The following is a 12,964-nucleotide window of genomic DNA, read 5'->3' on the forward strand; positions in this document are numbered from 1 at the left end:
GCCAAGTTCTTGAGAGATCTGGTGGCAGAGACGTCCCTCGTCGTGTCGCGTCTCCAGAACGCCTTCTTCCCCATTCATCCCGCTGCCCTCTCCCTAGGCGCCCTCTTTAAGCCTGACAGGAAGGCCTTTGACGATATGACCCGAGAGTACGTGTCTGAGATCGTTAAGCAGATGACCGATGCCACCACGCGAGACATGAGCGAGCTCTGCAACGACACCTCTAATAGGATGTTCAAGGCGGGCGAAATGTACAGCAAGGGAGTCTTAAACCCGGCCGCGCAGGCAATAACTTCCACTTCCTCCTCTATCGCGGACAACTTACAGAACCCCGCCAAGGTGTGGTCCGTATCCGCCCTCCCCCACTTTGACATGGCCGTCGTTCCCAAGTCCCACCCCGATGTGTCTTCCGACCAACTGTTTCGCCTCTCCACCTACTACCAGGGCATGCACAAGCTGTCCCTGAACTCCGACTGCGCCCCCGACAGATGGGACTCAACCCTGGCCGGCAACCAGGCGCGGGACTTCTTCGGTCTCCGATCCTTCAGCGACAACAACCGTTCCTTCAACTTGGCCCTAGACACTGTTCTGGCCTCCCCCGCGGAACTCTGCGACCTTGTCTCTCGCGAGATGGTCAGGGCCAGCAACGACGTGGTCCACAACATCGGTTCGATGTCCAACGTTGCCAAAGTCAACATGTTGCTGGATAAGGGTGCTTCGGCCGTCGAGAAATTCAGCGCGTCCGCTCCCTCTACGGAAGAGAGCCGCATCCGCGATACCGTCCTTTCCCTGACCAAGTCTGGCGCTTCCACTAACGAGGGACTCCTAACCGCCAGGGAGATCGTAAAGACATGGAACATCTCCTCCCTTCTCAACAACAACAACAACAGGAAGATGAAGTCCCTGTCGTCGGGTCGCGACGTGGTCAAAGCCCCGCTCGAAGCGGTTCCATTTTTCAGGCAGAACGTCGTCGAGGCCACTCGTTCCCTGTACGAACTGGCTGCTGTTTGCAGCGTAATGAGTAAGAACGAGACCGCACGCACTTCCAGTCTTAAGATCATGGGTACATTAGAAGAGACCTCGCCCGTCATGTTCGACATTGGCGTGAGCAGAATTGCTGGTCTCGTGAGCACCGTCACCTCCAATAAGCAACAGAAGAAGCTGCTCCAAACCGTATCCGACTATCGCAACTCGCTCGTTAGGTTTGTCAACGTCAACCCCCTCTCCGCCGCGTCCTCGGCCGGCTCCGCGGCGTCCTCGGCCCTATCTTCCGGTCTTAAGGCCGTCTACGACGGCATGCTTTCGTCTTCGGCCGTGCACGGTTCCACTCCCGCTTCTTCCCAGACTGTCTCCCTTCCCGATCGATTCTGGATGGACGTGTTCTCCGAATGCCTAGAGGCCGGAGGAGCCTCGTTTGCGGAACAGCGGCGATCCTCTCCCCTCGCCAAGCTGTACGGTTCCCGATTCAACACGTACGCAGCCCTCAGCACCAACATTGACCGACGCAAGACTTCCATGGCCTCCGTGGACAAGGAACGGCGACGGAAGATAGAGCAGAATGTGGCAAAGATCGAAGAGTACGTTTCCCACGTTCTTACCGACGACACCATGACAAAGATGGTGGACGCACAAAAAACCTACAACAAACTCGCAGACGTTACCGCCAACTCCGTGCACACCGACTTCAGCAACGACATCTTAAAAACGGCGGTTAGCAAGACGAAGACTGCCCGCCAGCATTCGGACGCCATCCTCGCGGCCATGCTCCACGAGCTTGCCAGCATGGTGTACGACACCCATCCCGACCTGGGAACCCAGTTTTCTCTCGCGGGCCACATCCTCACTGCCAAGGGCGTGTGTCGCGAACTTACCAACACGCAAACACAGGATATCTTCGACAACCTTCTGTCCGTGGCTGGCGTGTCCGACTTCTACCACGTCTCCGCCAACACCCTGTGCAGCCGTCTCAAGGATTCCGACATCAAGCTGTTCTTGGGCGGCACTCTGCTCCAGCAGGGTCTGTTCCTGTCCTTCCTCCTCAACAACGTGCTCTTCTACCAGATATCCGAAGACCTAAAGATGGCCGAACTCTCCTCCGCGACCAAGTCCCTCCTCGTTAAGCTCGTGGGCTTCTGCGGAACCGTCAACGACGCTATGAGCACCCGCTACGTGTCCGCCAGCTGCATCCACCGCCAGCGGTGCGTGGCCGCCGATGCCGAGGAGACCAAGCTCGACGTCAGCTTCATTACCTCCCTCTTCTCTGCGTACCGCGACTTGAGACGCAAGACCGAGCTCTACCGCGAGAGCGAGATCGTGGCCCAGATCTTTGGTCGCATGAGCGCCGGCGACTATAGTTCCGCCTCTGCCAGCAAGGCTGTCATGGTCTCCAAGTCGGCCAAGGGGCCCCACCCCAAGCGCAACAGCAGGCTCGAGGACGTGCTCCGGGCACCCTCCACCGTCCACAAGACATTTCTCGTCTCCTATCCCGAGAAGGCGGCTGCCACCCGCAAGGTGAAGCGGGCCGGAGGCGCGGTTCTCTTCAACAACAGCATGGAGGTGGTTTACGGGTCCGACGTGCTTAACGACATGCGCAACAGCTCTTCCGACTACCTCATGCAGGATTTTTGCGACTACGACATCGACATGTTGGACGAAGACTACGAGGACGAGTTCGGAGAAAGCTACCTCTCCTCTTCTTCTGACGTCTCTGACTACTCTAACTGCGGGGACGAAGACGACGACGATCACCACTACTCGTACGACGCTCTTGACCGTCTCAACGCCGTCGATCGCCCCCTCACCCACATCTACGGGTGCGGAGACGACGACGAGGACGGCTACGAGGACGAACGGTCACGCCGAGGCAATACGCAACTCAACGCTATTCTCAGGGACATCGGTGAATCGGACGATGACTTTGACGAATACGACGAAAACTACGTCACCGATAGGGGTCTGCCCGGTATGGTGGCCGAGAACATTGCACGTCGCAGATCCGAGCGTTTGCAATACGGAGTAGGCTTCCTGTCCCACTCCTTCATCATGGACCACCCGGCCAAGGCCCGTGCCTTTCTCACCCGCGGTAAGAGGTTCAAGCGCAACCCCGGAACGGTCCACTACCTGACTGCCGACGACGACGCTGCCATCTTCTCTGACGAATCCTCTTCCTCATCCTCATCTTCCTCTTACTCCGATGACGAGTTTGGAAGCGGAAGCAACTTGCTCCACCGCTTTCGTCGCGCTAAGATCTACAAGCGCAGGTCCAACGAGAAACAGTTCTCGTTCATCAGTAGAGTCACGCGATCGTTCGTGCCCACCCGCACCACCCTGGTCGATGGCAGGGTATCGATGGTCACCCCCGTCTCTTCCGAGACTGCCTCCGGCTTCTTCGAGAACTACCAGAAGGCCAACAAGAAGGAGCGCGAGAATCTCCGCAAACAGTACAACATTGATACCACCAAAGAAACCTCACTTCCCCAGGGTTCCGACAGCGCCAACCCCCGCCATCTCCGCCGTTCTCTCATCAAGGCAGCGGCCTACGTCTACAAGACCCAGGAGAACAACGCCGAGACGTTCTTCCAGGCTATAATCAAGCCGGGGATGCAGACCGTGCCCGACCCCACGGCCACCCTCTCCGAGACCGTCCTCTTCTCCAAGGACCTCAAAGCCGTGATCGACACCCGCAACAAACTCATGAAGAACTTGTCCGAAGTCTCTTGCTCTCTCTTCATTTCTTCCGCGACCAGTGTGGGCCGAGACGAGGAGATATTGCGCGAAGCACTGGACAGCGTCTCCGACGGCGACGAGAACCGTTCCGGGTACCTGGGCATTCCACTCCGCAACCTATCCCGATGCATCAAGGCTAGTAAGGAGGCGGACAATACCGACACGTTCACCGTGGACCAACTCTTGGCCGTCACGGACAAGAACCACCTGGACTGGATGACGATAGCTGGCATAGCTTTTGCCCGTGCCTTCAACGTCACCACCCCCTACGCGCTTGACTCTACCCTCAAGACCACAGCCTCCCTGAATGACATGTACAATGCGTTCACCAGCCTGTTGTCAACTCAGCAAGAGGAGCACATCAAGGTAAACAGCACTCTCCTCGACTCAATCTTTAACACCCGCATGGCTCACACGGAAGCCGTCATGGGCCTGGTCTACCCCACCGCATTCATCAACCACGAGATGCCCCACGATCCCGTGCAACGCCGCAACCTCCAGGCTCTGTCCCTCAACGTTATCAGGGGAGTCAACTCGAAACAGCTCCCCCGCAACGACATTGGTGACACCTCCGGGCTCTTGGCCTTCATCACCTCCTCCAAGTTTGCCGGAAGGGGCGGAGAGAGGGGAGGTCTCTCCCTGTATAGGATGTCCATCACGGACGCCCTGAACTGCGATCATGCCGACAGGCGACTTAAGGGCGCCGTGTCCCTGGAGGTGGGCAAGTGGAAAATGATGGAGAACTCCGTGTTCAGCAAACGCAGTGCGGACCTGGTCGCCTTCTGCTCCAAGAACAACCTTACCCTCGAGAACGCCGTGGGACCTATCGCCAGGTTTGTTCCCAACGGCACGAGTCCCGCCAACATCGGCATGAACTCTCAGCTCTCCCTGTACGTGTCTGACGATACCGCCGCCCTGCGTCTCCAGTCCGCTGAGGAGGGCTGCGGTGCCGCCGGCCGGTTCATCACCGCTTCCGCCGCCGGCAACCTCTTTGGAAAGATCGAGGAGATCACCACTCTGGCCAATAAGTTCGCGGCAGTCTACGACATGCTCGACTACTCCGAGGACGGGTACAATGCTACCGAAATAACCAAGGAGATCATCTCCAAGATGAAGGCCAAGCGGAACAAGGCGCTCAAGACGCCTTTCGGGAATACCGTGACCGCGCAGGTCGCCAACTTTCCCTCTCTCTCCGACTCTATCGTGATGCGCGCCCGCGAGATAAGACACTCGATCGCCTCCATAGTGACCGACTTGTCCAAGAGATACGGAATCTTTAGTGGTCCTTCCCGCACCACCAACTCTGTGATCCCAATCCGCGTTTCCGTGTCCGCGTTCAAACGCATCCTCGAAACCTCTGCGGTACTGGCCAAGACCAAGATGTCTCTGCGTGGCATCGAGAACCGCCTAGCCGCCGCGTACACCAACCTCAAGCAGTTCAAGCACATCGTGAACGACGGTCTATCCGGACCGAAGGCAGTGTTCTTGGCCATCGCCAAGACTCTCAACACCCTTAACTTCAAGAACGATGGGACAGAGATCTCCGCGGACAACCTCTTGAAGCAAGACGGCATCCTCAGCTTTGTCGTGGATATTGAACTCAAGAACATCGAAGATGCCAAGAACCAGGTGACTGCGGCCATCGAAGGCACGTGTAGTCTACACGCCAAGACGCTCAGCGTCCTCGCCGCCTTCGCCGACTTTAACTCTTCTTCTCTGGACAGGAACAGCGTCGAGTGCCAGCGCCTGTCCGACAAGGTGAGCGGGGGCAACTTTGAACCCATGACCAACACGCAATGCGGCACCATCATCAAGCACAAGGGAACGGGCGTGTGGCTCAAGACCGACGAGGAATGCAACACCAAGAAAATCGGCGCCGGGGGAGTTGGAGGAGGAGCCATGAACGACCATAGACGCATAGCCCAAACCATCATGTCTATCGTGGAGAGTAATCGCAACGGCGCCATCATATCCACTCTACAATCCATGTGCGTAGGCAAGTACGCCGTCAACGACATCTTCGTCGTCGATGACTCGGATGCCAAGAGCGTTGATAGGATGATTGAAAAATTGGGCGAGGCTATAGCCGAAAAGGCGTCGTCACCCTCCTCCTCCTCCTCCTCTTCTGCTGCCTCTTCACCGTATTCTTCATCTTTGGTCGGCGTATCTACTGCCGTTTCCGAGGCAGCGATTCATCCTCTGCGCCCAAGACCGAGTGTCTAGGAAAGACCATCCCCTACATCCCCATCATTTTTGAGAACAAGCAAAAGTCTGCCGGGGAACGTAGCACCGACGCAAATGCCTCTGCTTCTACTTCTGCCGCCGAGCAGAAGGCCGCTGCTATGCGTCAGCTCGAGATCCAAGAATCGAACGATCTCAGCAACATTTTGGCGGTTGCTTCCAAGCACAAGTTCGCCACCCATAATCAGGCCGCCATCGTCGACATCTTTAACGGCCGCCAGAACGCCGAGCTCGTCATCCCCGAGAAGATGTTAGATTCCGAGTACAAGAAAACGTACAAGGGCATCCTTTCTCGCCTCCCCACCTCCGTTTCTGTTGCCATCCAGGCCGACATATCTTCGGGCTCCAGCGTGCAATTCCCTCCCAACGCTATGGAGTCTTCCTCCTCCTCCTCCTCTTCTTCCTCCTCTGTCTCCGAGAGACTCAAGGGATACGCCACGAAGCTGGCGTCCACTCTCCACAACGCTCCAGAATACAAGGACCTGAACGAAGCCCAGCGCAAAATCTCGGCCGCCATCAAACACGCCATTACCGTGGAGAACGCTTCCTTCTTCAACGGCGGAGCCCGTCCCGAGATCAAGCAAACCGTAATGTCCACCTTGTCTCAGTCCCAGTCCGCCAAGGAAGGGGCCCTAGAACTCTTGGAGAAAGTCCTCACTAGCCTGGAAAACTACACCCCCGATCCTTCCCTGGCCTCCATGTCCGTTCCCGTCAACTCTTCCTCCCTCTCCAACTCCAGAGGAAAATCATCGTCTTCCTCAGATAACACCGACTACTTCCACGCCACCTTCGAGAAGCTGAACAGCGCCTCTCTCTCTGAGGACGGCACCGACGCGATCGTGAACAACGCCGTGGAACAGGATGCGGCCATCCGCGTCCCTCTCCTCCTCTCCTCCCCCGGCTTCGCCTCTGATCTCCGCGCTCTAGTCGAAAACATGGACGAGTACTACAAGCGCATGGACAAGATCCGAGTCCAGATTGCTTCGGACGCTAAACACGCCGTCGCAGATGCCGTCCGCGCCACCAGTCTCGAAATCGGCGCGGACAAGAAGTCCATGATCCCCACCATCGATAATCTCCGAGACGTGTACTCGAACGAGGCCGACGACATCAAGACAGCGATCAAAGTGCTGGAGAACAAGAATAGCGAACTGGAACTACAGAACAACAGGACGGCGTCCATAATCGATAACATCACCGGGCGCATCGAAGCCGGCGACATCACGGCAAATGCCAACGACATGCTCGACTACGGCAACAAGGCCGACAACGACCAGCAGTTCCTCCAGAATCTCAAGAAGTTCGCCAATGATAACTCTGGGCCCGTGTACACTCCTCCCGCCTCCCGGGACACGGCGGACACCTCCACCAACAACGGGAACACTTCACTCACCGTCCGCGATTCGTACAGGAACCTCATGAGGGATGCCATCGCCAGCATCAAACAGGGTCAGGAGGGCGTGATCGTGAGCTTCGACTCGGCCATCGACGCGTTCCCTACTCCCTCCACAGAATACGGTAAACTCACCATGCAGACTGCTGAACAGAAACAACGGGACCGGTTCACCTCTGTCGAACTTTACATGGGAATCGTAGTTGAGCGCATCAACAAACTGCGCGCTCGACTCGCGCAGTCCGCCAAGGAGTCAGGGGAAGTGGACGCCAAGAAGGAGAAGATCGACAGCGTGTTCAGACGCCAAGTCGAAGACAGGAACGACGACATCAAGAAGAACGTGAGCATCTCGGAAACCGCCGCGGTTAACGCCCTATCGAAGGATATCATGCAGTCTCCTCTCATGATCTCCCTCAGCGGGAAAGTGGACAAGCTACTGATGCGCTCCGAACGCCTGGGAGTAGTCACCTTGTCTTCCTCCTCCAACCCCTTGAGCTCCAGCGAGGCACCCAAGACGGTGAAAGAGTCCGACGCCAAGTCTAGGGTGGAACACGTTATCGCCGACTCTTCCAACAACTCTTGCTTCTTACACCCTCTCCACGATTCCATCCGACGCATCTCGTCCATGTTCAGCATCAGTAAGAAGGGCCCTTTGGCCAACAGTCACGGCGTATCCACCAGCGAGGCGGATCTTCAGCTCATGACAATCTTTGACCTGAGCGGGGCCGTGCTCCGGTCCACCTCAGCGGGAGGCGGCGGTGCCAAGAACCCCGAACTCGTTCCCTCCTCCATCGTTCCCGGTCTGTGCCAGCAATGCGCCATGATGGTCACCAATCTCCACGAAGCTTCCCACGAGTCCTCCCACGCCTTCACTTTTGAGAGCAAGCGTTCTCGCCAAAAGCTGCTGGATATGCTGAGCGCCGTCACCTCCGAGTCTGACGACGCCAGGACTAGGTCCAACGTCCTCGCGATGCTCGACTCCAACAACGGTCACATCAAGGAGTTCGGCTTCACCCAGAAGCAGAAGGTTGCCTGTCTCACCCCCGTCAACACCCTATTCGGAGGAACCTTCAGCGGTGACGTCGCTCCCAACACCGTTATACTGCCCACGTCCGAACTCTTCAGCTGCCCCGGCGTGGAGAACGACAAGTTCAGGTCCATGGCCCATCGTTCGATCGACAAGAACGTGGCCGACGCGTCCAAGCGAGCTGCCAGCATCGTCGAGACTCTGGCCCGTACCGCCCCCAACGCCGAGAACCTCTTCTTCCCCTTCAAGGATCAGCGCCGCCACTTCAACTCTATCACCGACGCCATCATCTCCGGCATGAGCTCCGAGGCCTCTTCCCAACTCAACACCACCTGCGACCAGAACTTAGTGCAGGTCGACGACGCCACCGGCTTCCCCGTCTTTGTGGGACGAAGAGGAGGAATGACCCGTGTCACCGAGACCGACGTCACGGCAGCTGCCGCGTCCACATCGGGGGCCTGCCCGTCTGCACGAAGGACAGGCAGAAGTACGTGGACATGGGCGCCACTTTCATGGTCGCTCCCGGCTCTCTCCTCAACGCCAACAAGGAAGAGAATCTGAGACTCAACAGGCTGTCGGACATTAACAACGTTAGACACAATGGAACCGACGTGCACGTGGCAGGCGCCAACTCGGCATGGCGCATCAACGAGGTGATAAAGGCCGCCTCTTCCTGCACGGAATGGGAGACCAACATTCGCAAGGCGCTCCTCCTAGGCTCCGTATCTGGCGTCTCCGCCCAAAAATTGGCCCAGAACAGCAACGACCCCACAGCCATGATCAACACCAGTGCTGCCGTCCAGAACCTCGTCAACGAAGCCTTCCCGTCCCCCTCCGCATTGGTCAACCACGTCGAGGCCACTCAATCGGCCTTTTCCACCCAACTCGCCTACCGCCAACGCCTCTTCCCCCACATCACCAACAACTGCCTCCGAGACGGTGCTTCTCACATGGAACAAATTGCACGCCCCCTGGACATTCTATTCCGTACCAGGAGGTACAACGACGCCTACCGTTCCCTCCATTCCCAGCCCGCTTCTAACACCCCCAACAACGACAAGAGGTTCCAACCCTGCGAGATGCTTAAACAATCCGTGTCTAACGTTTCACTATCCAACACTGTCTACGGTGCTTTCGAGGAAGCCATGAACAACAACAGCATCAGCAGCAACGACGACTCCACCAACAAGCTTGCCGTTCAAGCCATGACGGACACCACGATAGATACTTTCTCTGCCATGTCCTCTGTGGTCGGTCGCCAATCCCCCTACAAGCTTCCCTCTTCCGTCCTCAACCTGGCAATGTTTGGTCGTCCTTCCTCCGACAGGAAAAGGAACGATCTGCTCAGCATGTTCGCACGCATCAGCAGGGACGCCTCTCTCCTCTCCAACATCGATACCGACTCTGCCGGCCTATCCTACTTCTCTTCCTTCCTCCGCTCTTCCTCCTCCCCTCTAAATTCCTCCTCAACCCAACCCTCTTCTGACATTTCTAATGCCGCCGAACGAGTACTGGGGTCCATCCTGGACAGCGCCGAAGAAACCAACAACAGATTGACACGTCTTGGCGTCCACGGCCCCTGGGGCGCCGGCCGCCCAGAGGCCCAAGCCCTTCACCGCAACGCCATGACCTCCATCCTTCAGATGAACGAGGACGAGATCGCCAGAGATATGAACGACATCGAGTCCAGGATCGAAACCAGGCAACTCAGAGAAGCCTTCCAGGAGCTTAAGCGGTCCATGCTGATCTCTTCCTCCTCCAATAACTCTTCTTCCGCTCCTATGTCTCTTCTCATGCCTCGGTCTTACGCCGCCTCCGGCATGGTCTCCAGGGGACTCTCTACCAGCACCCTGGCCGTGAACACCGTGGACAACTTCAACACCACCCCTCTCCTGGTTCGCTACATCCTCCTGGACAGCGGCAAGAGCCCCTTGCCCCTGGCCAAGGAGGTGAAGAACATCCTGACCCAACCCAAGGCTGTGACTGCCCGCGCTCTCCTGAGCGAGTCCTCCCCTCTTCTCACCGAGTTGTGCCTGTACAATACCCGCGACACCCCACCCGAGCGCGCTATCGACAGGCTGGTGGTTAGCGCCTACCTGGTGAAGCATGCCAAGCGCCTCGACGGAGTCGATACCTTCTTCCCCGCCGCCCTCACGTGTACCTCCCACCTCATGCTCTCCTCCATGGACTCGTCGTGTAATAACTCTCACTACCTCAACAACATCAAACTCCACATGAACGACACCACCAGCTTCCTCAAAAACATCGAGAGGAGCGAGACGGTCCTCGGTCGCTTCGGCGACACCTACGCCATGTCTCACCGCCAGAACTGCAACTGCCCCTTCGCCCTCCACCATACATTCACCCCCTCCGACGACGAGCATCTCACCCCCTCCTTCGCCTTCGCCAGGCCCGAGATCACCACGGAGGAAATCAGAGCCATCCCCTACCAGGCCAACAAGCTTCTGAACGACAAGCACTATGTGATGAACATGACCAAGATCGATACCCGTGTTACCGGATCGGCCCTCATCAAGAAGATCAGCGAGTGGACAGAGATGCACATGAACGTCGGCGGCTTCAACGGAGCCTTCGAACCCTCTAAATTGGCCCTTTCCAACTCTGGTATGACCACCGCCGGTGTGAACCTGAACGTCATCGTCAACCCCAACAACGCCAAAAACGTCATGGGCATCCTAGAGTGTCATCGACAACACGTCTGCTCCGTGGACGCCAAGAGCACCATCGCCGCTGCCATGCCAGCCATCTTCCAAGCGACCGACAACTCGGGTAACGCCTCTGATCTAGTGCAGAACGCTCTGCCCCACAACCGCTACATCCAAAAAGCACCATGAACGCCCACACCATCATCTTCACCAATGTCCTAGAACAACTCATCACCGATTTGGGTAAGGTCATCGTCAACGAACTCGCCGGCGAGCTCGCCTCCTCCGTTCCCAAGACCGTCCACGACAATACCCAAGACATGATTAACCATCTGGGCACGGATAGCCTATTCGCGTCCTCCTCTGCCATGGCCGAGTCCGCCTCTGAAGGAAACGAAGGAAACGATTCCAACCCCAGACTCGTCTCCGACGCCATGAAGAACGCCATTTACCACACGCTCATCTTTGGCAAGGCTGCCGATCCCGAGAACGTGCCCTTCGCCTCCACCGCAGCCGGACCTCTTGCCTACGACTTCCTGCTGTCCAAGGACGAGACGGTGACCGAGACCAACACAGTACAGGCCGCGGCGCACGCCGTAGCCTCCACCGCCTCTTCTGTTCTCCGCAAACACCTTGCTCGCGTCTTCGAAGCCATCTCGAGACAGATTTCCGACTCCGAGTTTGGCAACATCGTCGACGACATCGAAGCCAATATTTTTGACGAATCATTATCACCCTCTTCTTCCTCATCATGCCCACCTCATCAACGCTCATCATCCGACAAGTTCACTTTTGCCATCAGACGGGAATTTAACAAGATCATATCGTTCCTCACGATCCTCAGGAACAACATAACCCCCGCTCTCCTCAACCCCAACGGCGCCCTGGCCGAGAAGATGGCCATCTACCTCTCTCTCCTCTCTGCCAAATCTAAACTGGAGAACTTCTTCCAGTACGGACTGAGCAACTCCTCGTCCGTCGATCTCAGCCACCTCAAGCCCGTCAACTGCAGCAATGGCGTCAAGAACATCGAAGATACCTTCATGTACAGAAACGTTCACCCCGTGCTCATCATGGCCCTCCCCGAGAACTTCACCGCTCTCCTCCAACAAGAGCAAAACGATCCCGAACATGCCATCGAGAACAGACGCGCCCTAACCACCTTCCTCGGACACCCCAACACCGCTTCCATGGCCACGGGAGCTAGGTCCGTCATGGGCGCTGGTGGCGGCAACCCCGTGGGTCTCTATGTCTCTTCCCACATTCTCCACGAATCCACCGTCGCCACCGCTGACCCCGTCCTAGACGAACAGACCAACCTCTCCTTCCACTCTCCCGTCACCCAGGACCCCGTTATGGTAGTTAACCCTTTCAAGGACTCTGCTCGTCTCGCAGTCTCTTCCTCCTCGGAAGCTTCCTCCATCCTAAACGGCAACGCCTGCTCTTACCTCCAGGTGTCCATGCCCACCGAATCTTCGGGTCTCATCACCAACACCGGATACACCGCCGCTTCCGCCTCTTCCAAGGATGACAAGTTCAGGTACATCAGGCGGGACAACACCCCCGTCTACCTCCCTAAGGTTACCCCCACCGTGCTCTGCTCGGACGCATCCACCAACCTCCTGGACGTGTTCTCGAGGGCCAACGTCACTCTCGAAGACGTGAACGTGAGGTTCGGGTTCATGCCCGAGATCATCACAGCTGTGGCCACGATGAGGGGAATATCCAAGGCGGAAGCCATCAAGGATATGGCGGCAAAGTGCGCCATCAACAACAGCATCAGCAGCAGCAGCAACGAGAACGCCTTCGTCGATGCCAAGACCGGAGACATCGTCATTCGGAAAGGAGTCTTCCCCGATACTCGCATTCTCCACGACGCTGAGAAGGCTAAATGGGGAGAAGACGGGACACAAA

Source organism: Portunus trituberculatus, unplaced genomic scaffold (assembly GCF_017591435.1).
Source record: "Portunus trituberculatus isolate SZX2019 unplaced genomic scaffold, ASM1759143v1 PGA_scaffold_448__1_contigs__length_240817, whole genome shotgun sequence".
Lineage (NCBI taxonomy): Eukaryota > Metazoa > Arthropoda > Malacostraca > Decapoda > Portunidae > Portunus > Portunus trituberculatus.